The sequence below is a fragment of the Lonchura striata genome, chromosome 2, assembly GCF_050655825.1.
Source record: "Lonchura striata isolate lonStrDom1 chromosome 2, ASM5065582v1, whole genome shotgun sequence".
Lineage (NCBI taxonomy): Eukaryota > Metazoa > Chordata > Aves > Passeriformes > Estrildidae > Lonchura > Lonchura striata.
This window is the reverse complement of record NC_140704.1, coordinates 102,083,352-102,111,337: the sequence shown is the minus strand read 5'-3', so window position 1 is coordinate 102,111,337 and position 27,986 is coordinate 102,083,352. Positions and strand designations below refer to the sequence as shown.

The 27,986-nt window shown below is 34.4% G+C and overlaps 1 long non-coding RNA gene across 5 annotated transcripts; it reads left to right on the top strand.

Moving 5' to 3' along the window:
- Positions 1 to 203: 203 nt before the first annotated feature.
- LOC110470883 (uncharacterized) lies at positions 204 to 24,782 on the top strand. 5 transcript variants are annotated; one of them, XR_014952849.1, is made up of 7 exons: positions 204 to 3,488; positions 3,617 to 3,770; positions 7,287 to 7,368; positions 8,697 to 8,792; positions 12,784 to 12,811; positions 18,146 to 20,436; positions 23,472 to 24,782. It is a non-coding gene; the product is annotated as an uncharacterized LOC110470883 (long non-coding RNA). The 5 variants fall into 5 exon arrangements; XR_002465489.3 differs by having other exon boundaries at positions 204 to 3,770; positions 18,146 to 18,303; positions 20,298 to 20,436; XR_014952848.1 differs by having other exon boundaries at positions 204 to 3,770; positions 18,146 to 18,303.
- The last annotated feature ends 3,204 nt before the right edge of the window (positions 24,783 to 27,986 follow it).

Sequence of the window (27,986 nt, the reverse complement as noted above, 5' to 3'; positions counted from 1 at the left end):
TTTTTGCCCTCCTCTCTCCAGTCCCCATATTTCACAACACAAATAGCAAAACCTTAAAATCAAACATGACCCTGGTGCAGTGTGGGCTTTCCATAATGTCACAGCATTTCTGGGAGCATTCATCTGCTCTGGCCTGGGCTCCTCCATGGGCTGCAGGGGCACAGCTCCCTCACCTTGGTCTCCACCTCGGGCTGCAGAGGGAACTCTGCTGCCATGCCCGGAGCACCACTTCTCTGCCTTCTTTACTGCCCTTGGTGTTTGTAGAGCTGCTTCTCTCCAACATTCCCACTTTTCTGCTGGTCTTACAGTGGCACATTTTTTCCTCCTTTCTTAACTAAGTTATACCAGAGCTGTTGCCACTGGCCGCCTTGGTCAGTGGTGTGTCCATGGTCCATGTTGCAGTCAGCTGGTATTAGCTGTGTTGGACATAAGGAAAGCTTCTCGCATCAGCCACGTCTGTAGCCTCCTCTACTAAAATCTTGTCACACAAACCTGATGCTCTGGTCAACATTCAATCCTTGTGAGTGGGCTCTGCATGAACTGCTAGACAGTGACCTCCTGCATGGAATTTAAACACCAACAGAAGCTTTATATTGAAATATAGATGCCTCAGAGTTGTATGCAATCAGTGATAATGGCAAGTATTTTGCTGCTTAGCAGTCCTGTCCTGAACACTCCTGACTGAAAACTACTGCAAGGAAAGCCGGCATTCACCAGCCTGGATTCTTTCCTTAAGGTAAATACAGTCACTTTCTCACTGAAAGCTCAGAAATCACCATCTTATTGTAAGGTAGGGGCTTGAGTTGCTGATTTATTATTTTTCTTAATTTCCAGTGTAATACGTTAAACATCACAGGCGGTGGATAACAGATTTATGAAGCAGTTTCCCTCTGAACAGGTTTTCAAGAACTTGTCAAAATATGATAAATGGAGCAGAAAGTCAGTGGTTAGTAAAATGAAATACAGTTGTACCCATCTTAAAGACGCCTTCCTCTACTGAGTACATTTCTTCCCCTCTTACTTTAATTTTTCTGTTTTCTTTCTTTTTCTTTCTTTCTTTCTTCCTTTCTTTCTTTCTTTTTATCCTCTTTATATATGATCTTTGATTCCAGGACATCAAAATCAAATAGAAAATTAGAGTTTTTAAACTGAAGATGGCTTATATGATAGGTCCACTTTTGTCTGTCTCCAGATTTAATTTAAAGGGATCATGACTTTCCAATAGTTTTCTAAAACTCGAGGGGTTTTAAAATTTTTCTACAATAAGCCAACTAATACAAATTCTAAAAAAGCAATCCTTTTTTATTGAGTGACAGAAAAAAAATCTCTAAATTTTACATTAAAGAGCACTGAATTCAGTTATATAATTTTTACATTAGTCAGTTTTGTCTCAATTTTTCTTCCTAGAAAAATCTGAAAATACCAAAGGGTCTCTGTTCCTCAATCTAATTTGACCTGTATCAACCTTGGATTACTAAATTATGGCTTCTTTGGGGGGTGTTTATTTGTTTGTTTCCTTTGAGTAATTTATTTACTCAGTATGCTCTGTTATCTTGTTTATTGAACTAATATTTCAGTCTCTTCTGTGAAATACTTTACGCTGTGCTCATGATTGTTCTTTCATTACTTTTGAACAAGACTTATAGCCCATATGAACATGACTTATAGCCCATTTAACATCTATATTTCCAGCCTGAATTCTATATTTTCTGCAGCTTATCAGGGTGACCAACACTTTGTGGCCAACACTATTTTCTCAGAGTTCCAAGTAAAACCTAGTGGCTAATCTTAAAATAAAAATAATTGATTACAGGGGAATTTTGCAGTGTTGATGCAAGTCCCTCCAATATTCTTAGGTCTGAGAAGAATCTGAATTGACTTCTTGGAAACCTCCTGGTTATCTTCTCCTCTTCTTTCACATCCTATTACTGTCATCATCTTCTCATGGGCCTAACTAACTTATTCTTCCTCTGTAGCAATCTGCTTTTTGATTGACAAGTTTTCCCTACTCTTTAGGGAAGTCTCTCCTTCTTTTGTAACTTTTTCCCTTTTATTTTGCCTCTTTTCCTGACTTATGAATGTGGCCACATTCTTCAGCACATCACCCTTTCTTAAGAGTTTGCCCTCTAGGCTCTCAGTAAATTTTAAGAGCAGAGATTGGACAAATAAGTCATCTTCCTTTTGTGGTAGAAACGTTTTCTGACTTCTGTCATCTCTCCTTGGTGCGATTTTATTTCTGAGATCTATTTCTCCATGAACTTTACCTGTCAATATTTCATTCATAAATAACTTGTGTCAGGTAGCCACTCAAAAACAATGTACATCCAGCACTGTTGGCATCCCATAACTCATTTTGTCTCCTCCATTTTTCAGGTCACTTTCGTTGCTGCCTCAGGTTTTATAAACATCTTTGTCTAGCTCTCACATTTAAAAAGAAAAACAGTACTCCTGAAATCTGCTCCTCTTGGCCAGAATATTTCTCATTTTCTTCTCTCTATGTCATTGGACCTTTCACGTTCAAAGTGCAAAAACAAAGTTCTGCACCTTGGCAAATGGCAAACTGCTATTTGTGGAGTGAAGAATTGTATTTCAGCTGTACAAAGAAACCTCTGAACAGATTCTGCTCAAGGAATTTTCAGAGAAGTGAGCCTGTGAATGGAGCAAATGCACACAGAGAAAAAGGTTTGCCTAATATTTATACTAGATTGCTTACACTTTATCACCTGAAAATATAATTTTGAAATAAGTATAACAATGTCATTTTTAGCCATCCATTTCAATCTGTGACTATGCTTGTAAGACAAAAAGACAGTAAAGGAAGAATAAACATTAAACGTAGTAATTTAAAGAAGAAAAAACAATGGCAGAATAATGTTCCTGAAACTTGACAGCTTGACTCCATAAGAATACCAAAATCAATCCATACAAGTAGGTATTTTAAGAGATTTTTTTTTTTTTTGCAAATGTTGTGGAAGAAAACCAAAGATATGTGGTTATTGTCTTTAACAATGACTTGCATGATCAGATTGAATACATCCTTGGTCAGTTTTCAGATAACACAGATTGGACAGGAGTGTACATCGGCTGGACAGACTGGATCAATGGGCTGAGGCCAGTTATGTGAGGTTCAACAAGACCAAGTGCCAGGTCCTGTTCTTGGGTTACAGCAACCCCAGGCAGTGCCACAGGCTGGGTAGAGTGGTTGGAAAGCTGTACAGAAGAGAGGAGCCTGGGGGTGCTGTTTGACAGCACCTGAACTTGAGCCAACTCTTGTAGCCAGCTTTGCCCAGGGGATCAAGAAGGCCAAGGACATCCTGGCTTGTATCAAAAACAGCGTGATCAGCAGGGCTAGGGAAGAAATTTTCCACCTGTACTTAGCAATGGTGAAGCCACACCTCAAATCCTGTGTTGACTTTTGGGCCCCGTGCTGCAAGAAGAGTATTGCGGTGCTGAAGCCTGCCCAGGGAAGGACAGCAAAACTGGGAAAGGTCTGGAACACAAGTACTATGAGAAATGGCTGAGGGGGCTGGAATGATTTAGCCTGGAGGAAAGGAGGATCAAGGAAAACGTTATTGCTTTCTACAGCTGCCTACAAGGAGGTTTTAACGATGTGAAGGTTTGTGTATCCTCCCAGGAATGATGTGGGAAAATGAGAGAAAATGGTCTCAGGCTGTGCCAGGGAAGTTGTAGATTGGATATTACAAAAAAATTTCTTCTTCAAAAGGATTATTAAGCACTGGAACACTCTTGATGCAGTCACCACCCAGCAGGTAGGTAATTGAAAGATGTATGGATATGGCATATAGGGACATTTTATATGGGTGGGCTTGGCATCCAGGGTTTTCTCTTGGAATTGATAGTCTTGCAGATCTTTTCCAACATAAATTAGTTTATGATTCTGCATTTATTGTTTTACTGATCCAGCTGATTATACCATTCCTCATTAAATGATTAAAAACAAACTATTCATAATTTAGTTAGAGTAAGGATCTGAAGTACTTTTCCAGAAATAAAATTCAAGCTGCAAACCAGCTTTTGTCACAGCCTGATCAGAAAAGCAGCCTGAAGTTGTTAAAGTATAGATAAAGAAATTACTGATTCACAGTCCTTTGGACTATTGCAGTGAAAACGGAAAAACCTTAACTGCCCTCTAATGTGCATACCTGGGCCATAAAAAAAGGTCAAACATATGAAGACTAGAAACTTCTCAAGAAAAATCATTCTCATAAGTTCAAAGACTAAACCTTCAAATACATAAAATTTTACTCGGGAATCATTTCACTGACTTCTCAGCCTTAAAGAACTGAAAATGTACATGCTGTTTACATGTAATATTCCAGATATTATACATTATTGCATTCCAGAGATTATTTGGAATAAAAAAATGTTGTTCTTTTAATATAATTTGAAGCTTCAAAAAGCTTAATTATTATCAAATTTTAATGAGAACGTCAAAGAAAATCCCAGTATAAGCCATACCTCAAAGAACTGTAGTAACTGGTAAAACATTATTAGCAATCTAGTAGAAAATGGAAGAAAAGTTAAGAGTTCAAACGGTTCCATGACAAGCTGCTTGGGAAAAACTGTTCTTTAATTTTTAGTCACAGCTTTTAAAACTTTTTATTTTCAGCAGAAAGAGTACATCTCTATCATAAACAGAATAAATTGTATTTACCTTGGAATATGGTTTAATGTATGAAAACATAAATATTTATTAACACATTATTGTAAAGGCTCTAAGTTTTCTGGCATCAAGCCATGCTTAGCTGTGCATCTGCACACAGAGAGGACAATACATTACCATGTGTATGCTAAACCTTCCCCCATTTTTCCTCCTCCTTTGTTCTCTATGAAAACTAATTACATTTTGAATTACTAAGCCTCTTCTGCACTTTGCTAAGTAATAAATGGATAGTTAGTCAAAACTGAAAAACTGTGACACTGCAGGGTGAGTGTCAATTAGACCATTTTTAAATTGCCCTTCAGCTTGCTGGATTAACTTTAATTGATGTCCTAGTATTATCCCCTGTTAAATAATTTACAGTGGTTTTTGACTCCCCAAAGCATTACTTAATGCCTTGCAATTATTAAAGTAGCATGCACTATCAAAGTGGCCAGATAAATTAGTTGAAAAAAGGGTGGGATCTCTTTTGTGTGAGGAAGTGTACACTATAGACTCAGATTTTCCAGTATAATTATCAGTTTAGAGGTTATGGATGTTTGTTAAATGGACAAAAGCTATCAAGAAAGATACTTTATTCCTTCCTTTCCAATTAGAAGGAAAGCATATTTTTTCAAGCCAAATATGACTCACAAATGCAGATTTCCTTAATTATAATATACAGCTCAGTGTCACAGAGTTTGAGTTTTTTATTATTTGATTTTAGCAAGATCACTCTAATGTACTTCCAGAATAAGAGGAATAATCAGCATCCAATAAATAAAAAGATTAATATAATGTTTGTTGAATAAATCTAAATAAGGTAAAATGGTTGAATATCATATACATTTTTCTTAATACTTCTGTACTAAAAAATACCTCTGAATAAATATTAGGGCATGAATTACATGAAACATCAGATGTTCATGGCTGGAATTTAGAAATATGTTTTTAAATTATTATTCTTGGAGATACAGAGTAAACTATCAGAGCTGGGGTTCTTTTTCCAGTGGAGAAAGAAGCTAGAATTTCTAACATAAGTATCATGATACTGATTACATAGATAAGTGAATTTCAGACTTTCTCCTTTGAAGAAATGCATGAGATCTCTTCCATTTTTAAAATTCGACTCAAATTTACCCGAGGTATTTTAATAATCATGATTAAAAGAACTATATATTAATCACCTTACCATTCTTTAGTTAAATCTGAAGATAAATTATATAAGCTAAGATCGATTTTATACTACTCACTAACTGAATCAAATCCAGAGATGATCCCTCATCTCTGGATTTGATCCAGTTAGTGAGCAGTATAAAATTTATCATCCAGTAGACAAAATAAGAGCCTGATCATGTTTTCATGGACATCAATCCTTTTGCAACTACAACTTATTGATCTTAGTTGCATTAAGCCTGATTTGTACCAATATGAGAGGGGAAATGCATTGTTTATTTTGAAATGTTACTCCTCTGATTGATTTTAATTATGCAAATGAAATGTATGCTTGCGAAAGGCAGCTAATAGATTAGCCTGGAAAATTGTGGTTAGGGCACTTCTGAAAGCACAGCAGCTGGAGAGCAGGACTATAACTACACCTACAGCTCAATGAGGTGTTAGAAGGACTAGATATTTGTTATTCTACAAGAGTTGACAACAGTTTCTTAAATCAGTAGGAAGTATATGCTTTAGTGAAAATCTATTTTTCTTTATTTCAAGTATATTCATATAATCTTTTCTATCAAGCTTTTTTCTGGATGCAGCAAAAAACACACACAAGACTACATCTTGAAATTACATCACTGAACTGGAAGTCACTTGTTACTCCTCCCTTTCCATCCTGTTCTTATGCACTGGAAGTAAGACCAGTTCTTAGAAAGCCACCTGACATCAATTAGCTCATTTCTATGACACACGAAAGATTGACCTGTTTTCATCAAATTGTGCCATAGTTGTCTAAATCTCACTGCAGCTAGAAATGTTAAGATCAATTTGCTACTTATGAGCCAGGAAAAATGTATGTCACAGCATGCAGCAACATAACCTCAACATAACACAGAGACTCACAAGTTTTGACATTTTGTAACTTCTTCACTTCCTTATGTGCATTTTGTCGAAGAGTAGTTAGCGCTATCATGCTTTGTATTTTATTCTCTTGGAGCAGAAGACGTGAAGTGAGAAGGAATTTTTCAGTCTGACACAAATGAACAGGAAAAACGCAGTCAGTGTAATGTAAAAGACTAAACCAATTACAGACGTCATTTTGGTTTGAAGAGGAAAAAGGTCAGTGACTATGATTGAAATCCTCCATAACTGAAACATGGCAACCTAAGCATATCTTTAGCATAACATCTGAAAAATGTTTCAAAGTACAATCTGAGCACATAATGAATGTAAAATGCTGATCTGTTTAAGTCAAGGAGAATTCTGACAAGATTTTACCTTCAGCATTTTTCTGGAATTTGCTTCCCACTTTGGGAGCACATTAATTTCACAGTATTTTCACATGGCATTCATGCTCCAGTTTAGACAGTGTGTGTATAGACATGCATAGTTATGAATTCTGCTTCTGAGTGGGTTTTTTTGGTTTCTTTTTTTTCAGTTGATGAATGCTTTCTTTTACTAGGTGTCTTTTTCCGAGGTGTCTTAAATGACACTGCTTTAAGGGAGTTACAACTGAGTTCAAGATTCTACAAAGTTTATTAAAGGTAACTCAGAAGTAAAATGATTTTTCTATGAAAAAACAAAAATTATTCTTTTCCATATGTATAGATTGTGCTCCATTTATCTTCCCAGTGAAGTGAAAATTTTGGGCGAGATGAGGAATATTCTATTTTGAGTATGGCCTAAGTGCAGCTATTTCTTAGTAGCAATAGTGTTGCTTCATGGTTTTAGATTTGAGAACCATCTTTTTTTATATACTGAAGTCATTAGAAGTCAATCATGCAAGGGGAATCTTGATCTGGGAACTGGGAAGATACTGGTATTGTGAAACACAAATATTTACATGAAGTAATTTTTTGCCCTCTTTTCATAGACATCTGGCAAGAACCTTGACTATATTTGTCACACATAAAAAATATATTATTAAAAGAAAATTCAGTATAATATAAGCAAGATATATTTAAACAATCACATGTGACCTAATTTGCAAAGGTTAGTAAAACAGTACTCCTCAGTTAAGCAAGTGCCAGCTAAAACAACCATGCCAGGTAACTAACATTATATATACCTTGTATTGGCAATGAATAAAAATATGAGTCAATTACTGTAAGTCTGCTACTGAAAAACCTCAACTTTTTTGACACACATTTGTGCATGATTTTTTTAATTGCTTTTTTTTTTAAGAAAAAGGTACATTTTCAACAAAATTTACTAAAAGTGCATTTGTAATAGTTATGAAAAATACAATAACTTTGCAAATAAGACTGCATACAAATATTTTCTAAAAAATATATTTGATTATTGACTGTGATTTCTTTTCCTTTAGATTTGGCATATTTATATTACTGAATGGAAATTCATGCCAAAGTTAAAAAAGACAATTAAATAAAACAAAATAAATACATTTAAAAAATCTTCTATTTAACAAGTCAGGAAAGCTTGTGCTTCTTACAGCAAAATACCCTGTATTATCACATTTTCTCTTCAGATATTTTAATATTAGGAGACTGTAACTGCATAGTATTTCAGTTTTATAGACTGCCCACATGAGAAAAATATAAAAAAAGAGTTCTGAAATATAGGAATTGTTCTGTATAGTGAAATGGTAGGTGTCTGTGCTGTTTGGAATTTTTTTGTTTTTTAGATAAAGCAGGTTCTCTTTTGCTCTAATACAATTTTTTTTAAAAAAACCCTCCAAAATATATATAAAAAAAAAAAAATACCTCCCCCTCATCCTTGTTACATACTCATTTTGCAGAAGAAATGGTTATCAGGTACACTGGGAAGCTGGTCCTGCATTTCATTAAAGTTCTCTTTTTCTGGTATATCATCTTAATTAGTGGTACAGAGAGTTCTTTTTTCTTCGTTTTAGTGCCATTTTCTTTGGAATTAAAAACATTAGTATGTTGGCAGTTGCAAGGGCAGAGAAGTTCTACATAAGCATCTCAAACCTTCTTAATAAATCGAGGTAAGTTGTTTCCCCAAGAAAAGACACAGTGGGTTTCCTCTTGTGCATTCCCTCTGATAAGACTTCACAGCAGAGCATCTCACAATCATAACCAAGAGGCATGAGGTAACATGGGCAAAAGACACATCAGTAATATGGACAAGGCAAACCCTACAGATTTATTTTGTTAAGTAATGTCTGGAAGATTAAATTGTGGCAATGGAGCAGTTTTCTCTTCATATCCCCTGCCTTCTTGTCGAGCACTGAAAAAATTTATCTACCCTAAGAGTAGGAGATATTCCCTTCATGATACAGTCTGCAGAGCAATGACTAGTTACATTACTAGTTACACGACTGGTGTGAAGCATCAAACCTCCAAGCAGTCATACCACTAAATTACTAGATGCTGGCATGCTCTTTTTTCCTGCCTGCAACACATCCTGCTGAGAGCTCTGAGCCATTGCTGTGGGGGCCCATATTGCCTGTGCTGAAATACCACAGTCGGGGTAGAGCAGGATGGAGATCCCTGCCATACTGACATAATGCCCTACCAAAATATTTTGTCCTGCAATTGGTTTATTACTATATATTCTTATGTGAAATAAGCATTAGCTTTGTAAACAAATCAGACTATAATCCCTGCCAGTAAGCACTTTGATGCCTTCAAATTTGTAGCAACCAAAAGCTCTTTTTTATAGGATATTGAGATGAAGGATGATCATTTGGTCTCTTCAAATGACAAAAAGAATTCTTTGTTGATTTCTGTCCTTCCCTGATGGTTCACCCCACATTGCACATGCAAAAAACAAGTATGTATGTGCAAATATGTCAACACCTGCATGATCAAAATCTGTTAAACAAACACATGGAGTATCTTCCCAAAAGACACCATCTTCTCCACAGCAGATAGAGGATAATAACAGAAGTTTAAGGTCTGAAGTTATAAGCAAAAGTATTTAGGCAGTTCCTGAAATACTTAGGAAGTTCCTGAATTCCACAAGACCCTTTGGAAAGGATACATGCTGAAGCAATTTTGAAGAACTGCATCTTGTGAGAAGGTGCCCACATTAGAGGTGTTCATGAAAGATTGTCTCCTGTGGGAGACAACCTATTCTGGAGCAGGCATCAGTATTGGAGAATCTTGATACAGTTGTATTCAGAGAGAAAAAGAACCAATATTTTGTTTTCATTGGTTTTTCCTTATTGTGTCGATTCACACAAGATGGATAACACAATAAAATTAGGTGGTACACCAGGAAACAAGATATTTCAAACCTCTTCTCCAAGGGAAATAAATCTCTCTCATTCTTTCAGAACTAATAAATAGTAGTATAAGAACTAATAAGTAATAAGTAATAGTAGAATGTAACAATTACTGCCATACTTGAGAGCAAATAATTTCCCCTTCCTCCCTGCCATTGCCTGCCATCTATGTCCTAGCCTCCCCTATTAAGTACAGCACTCACATTCTCTGTGCTCCAGATATTGAAGTCTACATAAGATAAGACATCTACTAATGAGTTTTACTCTAATAAATCACAAAACACAATCCCAATGAACAAGGGTCTTTTGGCAGATGCTTGGTCCTCGGTTATGCACACAGCACTGTCACTCCAAGCACGTTCCTATTACCTACAAATATATACTTTTCTCTTTCCTAGCCTGATGGAGAGAGGAAGCTTGATTGTCTCACTGGGAGAGAGGGTTAAGGGCTAGAATGATAATGTATGTTTCTGGGAATTACTTATTGAGGAGGAACTACCACGCTGAAAATTCAGCTTCCCTTTAGCTTTGAGAAAGAAGGTCTTCAGTCATCCCAGAGATATTATTAACAGAGATAATATCAGAGTTTAGGTTCTGCTGTAGTCAGACATTCATCCTGCCAGAATGGTTTAAATATCATCAAGACTGTTAAAAGAACAGAATTTTCTTTGGTAGCAATTTTGTCTTTAAATTTTCACCAAAGTAAAGAAATATACATGTTCTTCAATTTTGAGCAAAAATACATATTGTGACTTTTAACATTGTTGATGTTATCATTGAAAAAATACACCATAAGAGAATGTGACCTTACTTCTAAATATTGGTGGGTTTTTTTGCTTATACAACAAATTATTTTGAAAGCATGCTAATTAGTCCTAGTTATGAGTGTTGCCTTAATTATAGAAAGGTTAGGCATCAGTAGTATGACCAGAAAGCTTTTAAATTATAAAATAAGGCAATACCCAAGAAATTAATTGCATAATCTATATTAATTCATTTGCTATTTTAGTTACTAGGGGGTTTATTTTATAATTAAAAAGCTTTCCAGGATAATACTCCTGTGGATGATTTATATATATATATATAGTGAGAACCTACATGAGTTAATTTGCAGATAATCAAAATCACAGCCTTTTCTACAGAACAAATTAATTATAGTAGAATAATTAAAACCTCCATTAATTATGTTGCACTGGTCAAAATAAGGACCAGCTCCTGACTCATCAAAAACATATTAGCTTTGTGCATATTGGCACTTCCATTCAGATTTTACTGATTAGTAATTTAATTATCTAAAAAATTATTTATGAATAGCTATTCATAAGCATATCTTGAGCTGAAAAGAAATTCTAAGTGATAATTCTAATTTTGAGACAAATATGTGCTTCTATGTTTTCCATCTCCTGTTGCCTTCCAAGAAGTAAGAAGAGGAAAGTAAAGGTAGATACAGAAACCATAAAGCTGCTCTAAGTTGGGCAGCTGAGTTGTGTTGCCAAAACATCAGAAAAACCAAATGCTGCATGTTCAGCTCAACTACCTTTCCTCTGCCTGACTGGCATTTTCTTTAAATGACTTGCTGCCCTAAACATCAGTTCCACTATGGAACATGTGACCAGTCCACATGATCCCAGAGGCATCAAGCAGTGATGGATGAGACTGAGGCATTGTGTTCAAGATGAATTCAGATAAATTTGTTTTCTGTAAATATGGTTTATGTAAAAGGGATCCAAGTGACAGAACTATTTATCAAACTCACTTAAAGGTATGTCATTATTTAGGAATGGTATTGCCGAATTTAGTACTCCCAAAAAAGGGAAAACCAAAAGCTTTTCTGCTCCTTCCTCAAGTGGCAGATGCAAAAGGCAGAGATCGTCAGTCAAGAAAAAAATTATTCTCTGGTAACAGGAATGAGATAGGAGAAGCAGCAGTATTAGCTTAATCACAGTTTTGCTGTACTGGAAAGCATTACAAGGATATGCAGCATTTTTAATTAAGAAAATAAAACTTCTTTGCATTCAAATATAGCAAAGAGTAAACACATTTTTTAATGCCACTATAACAAAAAATGAACTTTGCTATTACCATAATAAAAACTTTTATCAGAAAATTAATACTTTAAGGCATGTAGAATATCTGAACTTAGATCTGAAAATTTAAAAATGAAATTATCAATTTTTGAAGCTAAAGAAAGAAGTCTATATTTATTTTTTTTCTTTTTTTGTTTGTCTTGGGTCAAAATCAAAGAGCAGTTTGTTTTTCGCAATTAAAATATTTTTTATTGTTTTGAAATACCTAAATTTATTTTGGATCTTTTTGAGACAATATTTTAAATAAGTCTTGCTCTTATTGAAGAAGAACAAGAAGAACAAGAAGAACAAGAAGAACAAGAAGAACAAGAGGAAGATATTTTTGTTATCCTGCTAAAATTTTTGGCTTTCAAATTTCTTTTATTTTTTCAGTAACCTAATGTCATAACCTATGTGATGTGAACAAAAAAGTACGAACAGAATTTTGGTGGGAAATTTTCCTTATGCAGAATGAATATCCAGTATATTCTAGCTCTTTAATAACTAGAACTCAGTTTTGTGGCAAAATAAAATGGGAAACAGTGGTAGAGTTTAAGCCTCTACTTTTTCTATAAAAATTTTGTAATACATAGCAATAACTAAGAAAAAAACTCATCCCAAATTTGATTAGAAACACTGCAATCCTAATTGATGCTTTTCTCTAAAAATTTTGTTTCCTACAGGCCTGATCAGAGGTGCTGCTCGACCAAGGTGAAAGATGTTCCATGTACTGAAGGCAGTCTCTTTTGTACATAGGGAAAACAAGAAAGGTTGCATTGGGGCTGTGATGTCATAACCCAGTGCTGGAACCCCTTTCCCAGCCAAGACACCTCTCATTAGGGTGATACATTATCCTCTCACAATCTTGAACTCAGATTCCAGGGAGGATATTGTTGGAAGGACATAAAATAGGAAGCAGTGGAGAGAATCACATATACCAAAAAATCAAACATGAAGCAATATGAAGGCATTAGAGGGGTAATTAAATTGGTACTGGAAGAGAAAATGAATGAACCACTGAGGAGATGTGGGCAAAATCAGCCCATTTCACAGTTCTCTCTGTTGTTTTCTGCTCCTCTCAAGAGACGTATATCTGCATTTTCTGTTCAAAATTTTAAGTATCCTAATGACAGTGTGTTGTGCTACTGGCAAGAGTTTAGAGGCTTCAGAAAACCACATTTTATGAGATTATTGTTTATCTATGTTTAACAAAACATTAGGAAGGGAAAAAAGTGGGAAACTGAAGACCAGTATCTGCCAGTGAACACAAACACTATATCAGGGCCCAGAAGGTTGTCAGTGGCCTTTATATAACTTTTATAAATGTGAGCCTTAAACTTCACAAATTAAATTAATTTCAAGTGCTCTAAAAATATTTTTAGAGCAAACCAAGAATGTGAAAAATCCAGAGCTGGAACAAAATGCCTGAATGGAAGAGGTCCCTGCTGGTGAGCAGACATTGGGTCCTCTCCAGCCTGTCATATCAGGACACCAGGACCAGACACAAGTCCTCTTGTACAGTTGGATTTAGCCAAATAGGCTTTGGCAAGCAGAGGTACCCTTTGCCAGAATGCTAGAAAATACACAAGGTAACATTTTCACCATTTACCTTATGATCCACAGTTTTGTTCAAGAGTAGCAAAGACCGAAATACTAGTTTGAGAATTCATTCTACCACAAGTATGAAAAGCAGACTTTAAATTTCCAGTATCTCTGCCAGCTGCTACCAAATGGAATTCAAGATGCAAAATGCATTATAGAAATCAGATAAAGTTAAAAGGAGGAAAAAAAGAGGCTTTCTAATTGAAAAGGAAAGAAAAAGTTATTGAGTTTTAATGTGAAACATTTTATAGTCCCACTACTAGGAGAAAGTAAGTCACTTTCAATGACTTTTGTCACTTTTTAAAATAAAAGGAAGCTTGTAAAGCTGATATATTTATAAGATAAAAGATCTGGAAAGAAACACTGACCAATTGCAAACATGTGAGGAAGGACAACTGCAGTTACTGAACAAGATAAAGCTCTAAGAACTTTTAAAAATGTTCTTAACTTTCATGTGGCAAAAAATGTTAACTCCATGAACACTTTTAATGCTATGTCTTTGGTTTTTCCTTTCAGCTCTTCATCAGTTTTGCTGCTGCTCAAAACACTCAACCCCACTTTGAATAAGTGTTCAATTTGAGCTCCACATAGTATAAGCAGGATATAAAAATATTGGAATATGTCCCAAGGTGGGCAGGAAAGATAGTTAAAGGAGTAGAGGGTATGATTTTGTTCAGATTACAGAAAAGGAGGCTGAGTCATCGACTCATTGCTGTCTACAATTACCTCATGATTACCTCAAATATGGAGGTGCTTGTCACTTTCTCTAGTAGCAGGACATAAAGGAATGTTAAAGCTGAATCAGGGGATTTCAGATTGGGTATCAGGAAAAAGGTCTTTACTTGGAGTATTATCAAGCAGTAGAACTGCTCCCTGGGAGACAAGTCATGGCCTCAAGCCTGACACTCTTCAAGAAGCATTTGGACAATGATCTTAGACACATGGTTTAATATGTAGGTTGCCCTGTGTGGAGTTAGGAGGTGGACTCAATTATTATCATGGGTCCCTTCCAGCTCAGCATATTCTTTAAGTTCTTAATGAATTTTTCAATTCCAAAAAACTAAGGGACATATTTTCCTTCTCAATAGCTCTGTGAAAATCAAGCTGCAGTCATATCCTTTACTTACTCTTTCTTAAACAGTATGCCATCCAAAACTACAAAAAACTGTGTTAATGTATTTTATTGGTATTTAAAATCCTTGATTCAACTGATATTTGTCAAAACTTAATTAAAGCATAGATGCAAGTTTCTTTCCAATAAAATCTTGCACTACATAAAACAAAAATATCACAACACCCCAAGAGGCTGGCCTCTGAACAAAGTCCATGGGAACAGTGGTCAGTATACTCAGGTACATTCAGCATACAGCACTGAATAAAGTGAATTATCAAGCAAGAGCAACTTTTTTTTTCCATTTGCACAAGATAAGAGAGCTTCCTCTTGTCCATGAACAGGTAGGATAGGTAACACTTTGAATTAATAAATCCCCATTAATGGACTGCTGTAATAATTCTCAATTTTGTTCCAAAAAATGTTTTCTCTTATATATTACTCTGCATAGCTTCTCAGGAACACACTACAGTAAGTGAAAAGAAATCTACAAAGAAAACAGAATTAATTGCTTTGACAGGTTGCAAAGATAGTACATACATAGTCCCTCAAGGGTAGAGTTCATTCAAATAATGTTACATACCATTACAGAAATTTTATATATGATGTTCTTTATTCAGTAGTACAATTTTAATTCTGTACTAACCATAAATGTTTTTACATTATTGTACATTTCCACATCCCTTCCCCATATTTTTCTGCATTGTTCTATGTGCCTAATACACTTTTCCCTTTTGGAAATAGTGGTGGGATTTTAAAATTTTTTTGTTTTAATCCTGCTTCCAGAAAGTTACATATTATTACAAAGACTAGTTGAAAAATTAGAAAAAAACAATGGCATGATTATTTTCCATGAGAGGTAAGACAGTTAGTTCCAAGAGTCATCCATTTTTATATCCATCTTCAATTTTTATTTAAAAAATCTGAAATTATGAATTCATATTTTTCTTCAAAGCAGGAGCTGAGGGATACCAAACGAAATTATCATTTCCAGGCAAAGAAGGTTGAAGATTTAAAATTACATTTTGCAGTGGTCAAAGGACAGGAATGGCAATTCTACAAGCTGATTTCAAATCTACCTGTGATACTAAAATGATCAAATATTTTTAATGCTTTATCTTCATTCACACACTTGTTTCCAGTCATCCAGGAAATTATTGTCATCCAAATGTTAATTTGTACATTCATAGCAGGGCAATTAATCTGATTTTGTCTTAAAGTAAAAATGTACATGATGAGGAAGATAGAAGAAATTCACACATTAATTACAATGACTTTTAGATTTTTCATACTCTGAAAAATTATTTTTTTTAAATATAGTTTTCTAAACTATTTAAATGGTGGATAAGGTAATATATATTCTATAAAATATCGGGACAGTCAAGGTGTTTATATAGGAGATTAAAGATCAGTATTTCTGTGTGTCCTTCTGACTAACTGTCGATGTTTTATTTTTGGCAATTAAAGAAGCTTTATTTTGACACCATTCCTAGCATTGCCAAGTTAGCTATTTATGCATAATGAATATTTGAAATATGTTCGGATGAGCCAAAAAGATAGAAGTAGCAATTTTACTTGTTTATATTTCACATTTTTTTTTTACAAAATGCAAAGAAAATACAAACAATGCTTCTTCACCCTCCAGTTCTTCTCATTAGTCTTGTTTATCACTGTCCTTTAAGGAGGACTGTCTTTGCTAAGAAACTGTCTGAATAAAAGGTTTCTTCAAATATAAATCCTGGTGCTGAACTCAGTTAATATAGCTATTCACACAATTTTCTTTAAAGCCTTTCTAATTCAGCAGTATATAGCTCATTTCCTCCATACCCGGAGCTGTAAATTACCTTAAGAAATTTCTTACTGAAAACGACGGTAACTGCTAATATGAAATCAGTTGAAAGTCTTCTCTTAGAAAGGTCTGCTTCTTCCTTGAATATAAGTCAAATTCCAGCTGTGATTGCCTCATCCACCTACCTAAAGAATAAAGTTGCCATAGGTGACAGCCAAGTTCTTCCTGCTTATCTGTGGGACTAGAGTCTTACTCTATAACATGCTTATTTTCCCACCCTGACAAGTTGTTGAGTCACTGGGCAGAATGCGAAGCGAATGTGGAGATCAGGCATCAATCACCTTCCATCACATTCCCTAGCCCAAATGTCAGTGATTGGACAAACTTGCTTTGACAGACATCCCGTCTGGACAAACAGCTTGTCAGTTTTCTAATAGGATTCAGCTGCTCTCTCACCACAAGCATCACAACCTGAGTCACTTCAAATATTCCCCAGGGAAAATGGGTGAAACTGAATGAACAGAGAGGACATGGGAAGGATGGGGTGGTGTCATTTTGGCAATTTTAGAGTAAACTAAAACTTTCTGAACTTTACTTTTGAAAACTATTTTGCTGTAACAAAAAAAAGAGAAGAATGGCAAATTTAATATTGACATTATCTGCAGATGTTATGGTAACTTCTTCTTTTAGCAAAAGCATGGGTCAGAAGATGTCCCTGATACTGAAGTCATGCCCCTTATTTAGGGGACAAGGAACTTTGAGATGCATTTACATGAAGAAACTAAGAAAACAACCTTTCCTATAGCAATTGATGCCCACAGTCACATTTGAGGGATCAATTTAATTCAAAATATGTTTTCAGACCAAGGATCTTTGCTCATTAAAGAAGTACATATTAGAGTACAAGCAAATCATAATGCAGAACTATCATGTTTTCTTATTAAATGCAATATAAAAAGAACTACTTGTCTTGCACAGGGACACACTTTATTACTACATTGGGACTTTAATAAGAAAAAAACAAACACATATTACTGTATTGCAGCCAGAAGCTATGTTTTATATCCCTGAAAAAAATATAAATAAAAAATGTTTTACAAAACAGTGCAAATTTTTTGTAAATTAAACCTAAAAATGGCTTCATCTCAGTTTTATATTGATCATCTCATAATTATAAACATTGAACTTTTAGAAAAATCCAACAATGACAGTAAGACATTTCAAGTAAGCATAAATCAAAAAATGTTAAATATAAATTTAATCCTAGAAAATTTTATTGATTATGAATTATGCATAAATGGACAATTACCTTGCCAGATTAAATGCTTAGAAATTCAGATCAGTTCCCTAAAAAGGCTGTAAATGAATAGCTCAAGAGTTTTTTACCAGAATACAAAATTCTGTCAATAAAAACTCAGTTGCGATATAAGCATAATTACACATGCAGTATTTATGTAGTAAATTGGCATAAAATCTTATTTAAATAATTTTGCTTATTAACAGACAAATTCAACACTAATAATCATTACTTAATCCTGTACAGGTCCCTGGGTGTTGACACAGAATTGTGCGTGTGAAGTTCACATTGCAGGAACAGAGTCCAAGTATAATTTTAAGAACACCTCAGAAACCTGATGCTACACGGTGTTTCCACTCTACTGCCATTTGGCCTTTGTGGTTCTATTCCTTCCACTACACAAGGTAACTTTGCTGCCCTTTGGCCACTCTGTGGCTTAGACCTTATGACTGCAGGTATTTTCCAGTCACATCAACACCTCCGTTTTCAACGAGACTATCTCGAATCATTGAAAAGCTGCATATATTAACTCCAATTTTTCCCACTTCCCCACTGCTACTATACTATTTCTCTTTTAAAGGGGGACCAACTATAGCAGGAAATTAAACAAAGTTCTTGGTAAAAAAATAGCCAAGATCATGAAAAACATATACTGATATTTTTCAAACTACTCTTGTAAATGACAGTGTTTCCTTTAAAACATCAAAAAAAAACCCTCTAATCTCCAGCATCTTTGTTTAAAGAACAAAATACAAATCAAAGTGGGAAAAAATGCACCCTAATACATAAGGGAGAAAAATACAGGTAGATAATGGAATGATTTCAGAACATGCACATAATCCAGAATAAATTTGAGCTGCTATGATTCATTGACAGAAACACTTATTTTTCTGGAAACAATCTTAATAATTTTACCATTGATTTTTCACAAGAAAAATATTCAGAAGACAGAAGGCACATCGTAAGAGAGCCCTGTAAAAGAGATGTATTTCCTCATGTATCACTACCATTTTGTGAGTTCCATTTTGTAGCAATGACAAAAATACTCACTTTTGTGTGAACTCAGATGATTGTTTATGGGAAGGCCAGAGAATGTGAATGTGAGGATCTGATCATGTGAGGACATAATCATGTAAAAACATGATAATTTACCGGGAGCTTTTACCATGACAAGCTCCCAAAATTCCATGTTGTCATGTTATAAAACAACTTTTCAAGGAAATTGTCCTGGCTTCCTATCAGCAGATCTTAATACACAAAGTTCACTTCAACCAAAATGGAAGTCTCCAAGGACTAAATGGTGACTCTTGTTAAGAATATTTTGAGTCTAGTTTTCAATTATTGTTTCATAGGCTGATTATTAGAAATTTGACCTAATCAGTAGAGGATCCAAGTGATTAAAAGTCCAGTTAACCTGAAATTCTCCTTAATTGAAAGCTATGGTATTTTGTAAAAGTTCTGTACAACTGTAACCTACGCTAACTGTTGCTGTAGATAAAAATAAGCTTTGCTCACTGTTAAAATATTTATTTAATAATAAAGATGTAATTTATTTAATAATAAAGCTCAGAACCATGTGGCCAGTCCTCCTTCTACCATGGAGACCTAAAACATGTATGTATCCTTTCTGTAAAATATATATATGTGTATATAATATAAATAGCATATATAATTAAGCATTATGTACAGGATGTAGATATATAGACGCATATTAATATTTATGTAAATATATATAGAGATATGTTTTCTATACACATATGCGTACATATGTTAAAATGTTCTGCATTTGTTATGCCACCACAAGGTTCAGTTCTTTTCTTGTGCAACATATCATAGTATGCAGATTATAAACAAAATTCCCTTAATATTTTTAATTTTCTTGTAGTTGTGTAAGCCAAATCTATGACAAGCATTCAGTCCAAGGCTTGACCCTACACATCAATGAAAATAAAATTTCTAGGTATAAGCAAATATCATTCTAGTGTCTAGGAAATGGCCAAGAAAACTCTGGTGCCAATGTATTTAATTTTTAATTTAGATAAATGTTATGTGTCTACCAAGAACAGACTTAAGTTGCAGGCAGGCACTTAAGAAAGGTAGATGGAAGAATGGACTAAAACTGAGAGAAGGAGAGGAAAGGGAAGACAGATATGCGGGCAGTGAAGTTTGTGGCTATAGGCTGATAATAGGAAAGTCTGAGAAGCTTTGGAATAGGTGGAGCCTTCTAACACCATTGCATTCCTAAGGAATGCAGGAGGCCTTTCATTAAAAGAAAAGCAAATACAGTAACATGTCATTGCTCCTAGCACTGACTGTTAACAGTGGGAGATCTGTTTCACAGAACTGATTTTCAGGGGATCTTCATTTTGATGAGATCTTTTTCATTCCTTCCCTGCAGGACAGAATTATAAGATGCAAAATCTTGCATCTCAGCAGGTTTGCTCTGTCTCTAATAAGATAGAAGGGAAAACCCTGTCAAGACTAATACCTAAAATGAAAATGATACAGTACTCTGCATGACAGCTTGCCTTTAAGATGTAAGTCGTTTTATTTTCTCTTTTCTCCCCATCAAATTAATTGTCAACCTTACTTAATAGTATGGTAAAAAATGAAAAAAAAAAAAAAGTCGAGTTTAAGGAGCCTTTAAACTTCTAGACAGTTTTAGTTGTTAATTAGTAAATGTCCTTTACTGTCCTTTCTCTTTTGCTGTTCTATACATGACCTGACCACACAATCCCAGTAGCAGTTTGAGTTAAATCTCAGCCAGAAGTCATGTAGAAAAATTTCTTTACATAAGATTTGCAAATTGTTTCAAATCTGTGCAATACACATATTTTGTGCTTAAATTTGGAAAACCAAAGTAAGACTCTAATGGCTTCATGGAGCAAAAATGCATAAACACAAGCTTCTAACAGTATTAATTCCATTGTAAAAAAGAATAAATTGTATGCTTTATATGGTGTGTATATATATACGCACATATGTACTATATATATATATATGCAGTATATATGGTTTCTCTACCATTCATAGAAATTATTATTTTAAACAGAAATTAATCTAAGCATTTAAAAGTAGCATTTTTCTAGATATTTTAACTGCTAAAATTTAAGAACTACAGACCTCATCTAAAGAAAATGCTAGGGTGTTTGCAGGTTTATTTTGATTGTGTTTAGTATTCTGTAAATATAGATTTGGAATAATGTGCAGAACTGTCATTAAATGCTTTCAACACAACTTCTATCAAATATATTTACTGATTTGATTAGCTGCTCTTATACTCAGTGTTTGTCTAAAATTAAAGAGGAAAAATCAAATTAAAGCCTCAAGTAAAGGATGCAGTTAAATAACAGCTCCACAGTTAGAAACACTGTAAATCCATATCTGAACAATGAGAGAAATCAATTTTATTTCAATACTGTTTTACTTTATTAAACACTGTAATATGCAATGTAGGAATATTAGAGAAAAAAATCTACATTAGTAAGCAAGAAAAGCTAGGTGAAAGGCATGGGTCTGTCCCAGTCAGAACACATGTGAGTGGCTAAAGAAAATCTGGAATCAGGTAAGACTCATAGATGGTGGTAGCAGGTTAAGGTAATTGGTTGTACAGACAGAAAGAAAGGTGTAATGTTTAATAAATGATAGCAAATATATTCTACAAAACGTAAGTCTAGAAAATTATTTGGCAAACTATTGCATATATCTGTTCATATATTGTCTTAGAAATAAGACAATAAGAGGAACTAAACACAAAATAAAACATGAAATCTTTGGATTGTATGTACTGTTGAGTATTATGAATATTTGAAAATTGAAGAAAATAGAACTTTATGAAACAAAAATTTATCTAACCTTTCATATAATTTTCAAATCCTTTGATAGGCTTTAGAAATGTCACAGGAAACTTGGCATTTCCTGTTTATTATTTAATGATTTCTCCTGGCTTAAAAAACACAGCTTAATGAAGCTCTAACATTTTATAGGCTCTAAGATCATTATTTGTGTGAATTTATTGCATTTATAAATTTTATGAAAAGAAAGAAAGTCTCCTCAAACTGAAGTGCTCTAACAGAGTGAATAGTTATTCTTGAACAAAGGCGCAGTAAAAGGCTTTAAAAGATAAAAAGAGCTGAATCTGTCAAAAATATTGTGGGGAGATAAAGAAAAAGACCCTGTAAATTTATGTCAACAGGAAAACCTCTCCAGGGGACTGTTAAGTATTGCTGTGGTCAAGGGAAGGTGCTTCACATGACAGCCATGCAATTTGCTACTGGTTTGCAAACACTTGTTCTGGCTGGGAATTTTCTTTTTCAGTAACAAAATAGACATGAGGTATAAACAAACATCTCAGTTTTGTTGCTTATAATTTTTTTGGCAGTATATTATAATGTCCATAATAATGGGATATAATGACTTGTATTGTCTCAGGTAACATACTGAGGAATAGATAAATCCTTTTCTACTTCCGGGTAGTAGAAGTAAATCAAGTAAGCATATATAAATCATTTCAGATCAAAGCCTAAAGAATTTTGGTGCTGTTCCAAATTCCTGAATATGGTGGATTTCTTGGATTTCACACAGAAGAGTAAATAATTTCTCACAATTCTCTTGGACATACTGAAATAATGTAGGAATTTTGTCTCTGCAAGTCTGCCCCTAATTTATTATATGTAATTTCATTCTTTAATTGCTGAGAACCAGGAAAAGTACATCTCTCATTCCACAGTAGAACACGAAGAAGTTAGATAAGACTGTGTGTAAAGAAAGGAATGCATCTGAATCTTGCTCGTAGCATCTCTTTTTTTTCATTCCAGTTGATATCGTAATAGGTTTTGCTCTTACTTTAGGCAAGCACAGTCTTTAGTGAGAGACCTCCATTATTACTGTTGTTAATCCAAAAAGAGTTTCATGTATTGGCTACAAAATTTCTCTTAAAAACATCTGCTAGGAAAATGTAGCCATGATAAGAAATACTTATTATCCAATCATATTTTCAGCCTGTCCTTATGTAGATTTACTTGTGAGGGCAGAGAAAATGTTAAGTAGGAAGAAAAGCTATCTCTTAGGTAAAATTCCCAGAGAAGCTTAGTCAATGTCAACTCTGACAGATGAAAAATCTATCCCTTTTAAGTGAATTTAGTGCAGAAACTTGTGCAATTTTTTTATTATTTATCCCCTGATTCTTCCCAAATGTATGCCTGAATCCTGTGAACATGGGTGACCTAGGATTGAGTAAACAATCTTTTACACTTACCATCAAATTGAAACAAAATTAAATGTCAGTTAGCCTACTCATATGGGGAAGCAAAGTGCAGGTAAGTATAAAAAAAATATGAATATTCAAAATGTATTAAGCACTCACTTTCAGTCCTCACCCCTCTAAAAGGTGTGCACAAGCTGTCAAACAGCTTGTAATTATTTGGTAATTATTTGGCAATGCTTCAGTAGCACATGTACCATAACAATATTTACTTGTGCTATTTTAAAAACATTTGTTTGTTTGATTTAAGAATAACTATATGCCATTTACTCTTAACTTATAAACTCCTGTGTTCTGTACATAAAAAAGACAGACATCAGTCTTCTGGTCCAGAATATAAAAGCCAGTGAGCCTTCATCAGTGAACAGAGCAATTTCACAGAATCGTGGAATGACAGAATGGTTCAAGCCAAGGTGCGTGCAAATTCAAGGCCAATGTAATTCCATCTGATACAGGGCAGAGTCCTCCCTGCTCAGTGCCCCTCTCAGAAGGAGCAGACACTAATACAGAATTCTAAATGTCCAATTTGTTTTATGAGAAGACCTGAAACAGGACAAGTTTAAGTTCAATAGCCAGTGAATGCAATATTTTTTTCCTATGATGATATTTTTTAAAATTACATCTTTGAAGCCCAGACACATGGGAAAGCCATTAAGGTAAAACCTATTGTAAGCTCCTAAAATGGAAAAATATCAACCAAGGGAAACAGAGAAAATTGATGCTTCTTCTCCCAATAGTAATTAACTTGATTTCACTGAAAGGGAAAATAATTAAAAAAAAAATAATAAGACCATGTCATCTTGCTATTCTTGTAAAAGAAAATGAAATAACAATATTAGTTTTTACTTTAATTTTCAGATGAAAATTATTTCTATATTGATTTTTTTACTTTTCACTTGAATAATCTCTCAGAGATTTTTTTTATTATTTTTATACCATATTTTTTATTGCTCTACTAGGAATCATACCAAGATTTATACTTTGTTTAATATTGACCTAAAAATAGTGCAGTATTTTAATATCTAGGAAAGCAAAATGGGTAACATAAATATTTTTCTTGATATTAAATGTGCAACAGTTCCCTTTCAAAAATGCATCAATCACTCTCACTCAAAACCAGTTTAAGCAGTTGGACATCAAAACACTTAAGGTCCATTTATTGCTTATTACTTTAGCTATGTTTGACTGAACAGTCACATTAGAATTACTATGGGAAAGATATGGTCTTTTCCTCTTTCTTGCACTGGTGCACATCTGATTGCTGTTAGAAAAAACAGACACAGCAGAAAATTACTCACTTTTTCATTTTGTTTTTCTTTTGCTATTTAGCCTCCTGAGATGGTTCACAGTAGGATCAAATAAGAAGCAGCTGAGTTGCTCATAAAAAACAGCCACATTTATGGGAATATTAAGCAGAAACCAAGGAGCAAACAGTATTTTATATTTTTATTATGGTAACAGAAACATTCCTGCAATGCTAAAGCTCACTGTGATTTTTATCAAATCTCCTTCACACGGAGAATCATGTTTGACCAGGAACATGATGACTAAACTCACATGAAAAGTTAAGTTTGGAAGTTGAGTTCTTCCACAATAAAACTGGAATATCTGGTTCTAGAACTTTGCACTATTACTGCCACATCTTTTACACTATTACAGCACCACAGCTACAGAAGAAGTGTTTTACCTAAATCAGAGCAATACAAATACAAAACTAACTGGTTACAGTCTTACATTCATACATCATCATGAAATGCAAACTTGTCAGACCATTATATTCAAAAACTTGAAAAAGTACTATTCAGTCAAAAAAAAGCTTAATATAGGGATGGGGTGTGTCATCAAAGCCCAATGTCAGCTGTCTTTACAGCCTCCTTCCATTCACTTCATGCAATCACAGTTCCCAGAAATGTGAATCTGCTTGTTACTGATACTCTTCCCAACCTATATGGGAACTACTAGTTTTGAGACTAAGCAGGAGCAATTTTAATAAGCATATGCTCCTTGTGTAGCACTAAGCATAGCAATCCCAAAAATAATCTTTTCAGGGCATTGCCTACTTTTTGAAAATATAGCTCCATCATCATCCCTCTAAAAAATTTGAAAAAAAAAGAATCTGAACAAGTCTAAAAAATATGAGAATATTAATAACTTTTTCCTGATAAAATGCAAGAATCTGTTTTCAATTATGACAAAAATCATGGCATGCTGATAAATGTATCCTTTTTTTAAACCAATATCTTGTTTAAAAAAGGATACATTTATCAATTTCAAATAAAATACTTAAATTACTACATATAAACTAATTTTTAGTGTAAATACAGCTGTAGGTGATTTTTTGGTGTTGCTGTCTTTTAACCACTATCTCATAAAATAAAAAATAATTATATTTACAAAAAGTCAAAAATATTTATTCTATTTGTATGCATCTAATTTTTGCAGTTAGAATTTCTAATTGGCCCTAAAGTTTCTTTTAAAATCTGTTTGATTTTTGTTATTTCCTCTTTGGCACTATTGAATGAATCCAGATTTAAGGAGTCCTGCTTGCTTGATGCACTGGATACAAAGATTTGAAGTATGTAGAAGCACATTGGCATGTACTGCACACTGCTCTAAAGTTTGGATACAGCTCTACATGCTGTGTTGTACTTTATTGAATACTAAACACCCAGCAAGATCACAGAGCAATTTCATAAGTTAGAATCAATATATAAAATGGAATCTGAGTGCTTCAGGGAAAAGGGACCTCTGTTTTCCTTCCCACTACTGAAAAAAGTCCTGAGAAGTTTTCTGTGTCCAATTTTGAGTATCCAGTGGCAAAATATGCAATCCCTGACAAACATCTTGGTCCTTATACCCTAGGAGGAGTTTTAAACCAGGTGTTACTCTGCTTACAAATCCTGCAAGGGGATCCTTTCTGGTACCATGCCTATAAAGTCAGGTTCCACACAATATTTGTGGTATTTTGGTACCAAACAGCCCAACAAACACTTCATTCCTTTGTGAAAGCTGTTCAGCCCTTTTTTCAACTTAATGGAAAGGTTGTGCATTATCCAATTAAAGGTTTTTGCACAGAGAGGCAGACCCAAGAGTCACTGCAGTAAAGGCACATTTCCCTTCCTATTTCATCAGCACTGTGTTCATAACACATGACACTGGCAGTGCTCATTCCTTGAGTCAGAGGAAAGATCAAGGGGATCCCAGACTCAGCCAGTCATGGCCTGTCAGCTCCATGGCACAGATGAAGATCCTCAATTTCGCTCGTGGCTGATCCCCAGCCCAGAGCTCCCCCCTCATACTCCCTGAGTTTATCAGAAACACTCTAGTATTCTGGCTCTCGTGCCTTCTGCTTTCTCAAAAAGCACTGCTGGTTCTTACTCCAGCTATGTAGAGAGAAGGGAAGGGAAGGGAAGGGAAGGGAAGGGAAGGGAAGGGAAGGGAAGGGAAGGGAAGGGAAGGGAAGGGAAGGGAAGGGAAGGGAAGGGAAGGGAAGGGAAGGGAAGGGAAGGGAAGGGAAGGGAAGGGAAGGGAAGGGAAGGGAAGGGAAGGGAAGGGAAGGGAAGGGAAGGGTGGGTATATTTTAAGAATGCTGCTATATCCTAAAATGATTGTTTTGTTTTTTTCTCTCCATGTATAGATATATGCATATATGTATTCTTGCAGCTCACTTGTCCCTGTTCTTTGGCTGCTCTTCAAGGCAAAGCATAAATACATTTGGCTGTCTAAATTTATTCTTACCCTGAGCTCCCAGTTTTAAAGTTCAAGCCATAAATATGTTTCTAAAATTTAACATATCTTTATTGTTATTAACTTTCAGTATAATTATTGATGTTTCTGAGATTCATATAAATGCTGAATCTCTTTTTTAATGTTAATCTAGATTTGTAGCCTCAGCGAATCCATTTGAAACATTTTATACAGCTAAATGACAATAAGGGAGTCCTGCAGTTAAAAAAAAAAAAAATTTCCTTTTTTTTATGAGTACAGATTTTAAAGCCAGAAGGGACCATTATAATCTTCTAAACTTTCAGCAGTTATGAAGCCCATAGTGATTTGCACAGCTTCTTTTTTGAATAATAGAATCTTTTAAATAATTTTTAATTAAAAAAAAAATCTCAAGAGATAAAGAATACACCATACTTTCTATTTCTTGACTTATGAATTTTGGTGCAGGTTTCATTCCGCACTTGGGATTTTAAATCTAGTAACTGTGCTTCACATTTATATGTCTGCTTCATATAGTACAAAGGACTGCTTCCTTTCTCTGCCTTATATTGTAAGAAATCGCTAAGAAGGTACTGTCTACCAAACACAAAGCTAAAGTTTCATTTTTTTCCATTCCAAAGTGAAGGTTTCAAATTAATAAAATATTTACACATTTTTATTGAACCACAGCCTTTGTGTTTGCTTGATTCAACTTTGCTGTTGATTCTGTTAGAATTTATCTGAGTCTTTCTTTGTTTATCTTTTGACTTTTCCAAGCCAAAGGGAATATGACCTTAAAAGCACCAATTATAGTGTGCCAAAAATAACTTCAAAATTTTATAAATAATATCAAGAAGAGTTCTTCTCGAGATTAACTGGCAAATGCATAATTGCAGTATCTCTAAATACTGTGTGTTTCCACCTTATCCGACTTTCTAAAATATAATAGGACAAAATACCCAGGCAAAATATGCAAAGTTCTAGTGCACAAGCAAAGTTTTCAGGACCAGGAAACCAGTGAAAAAAACTCAGCTTCAGTAATAAAATCTTAGCATATTTCCTTCTTTTTACAGATGTTACCTACATTTATTATCTGTAATGATGGCCCATTTTTCACTT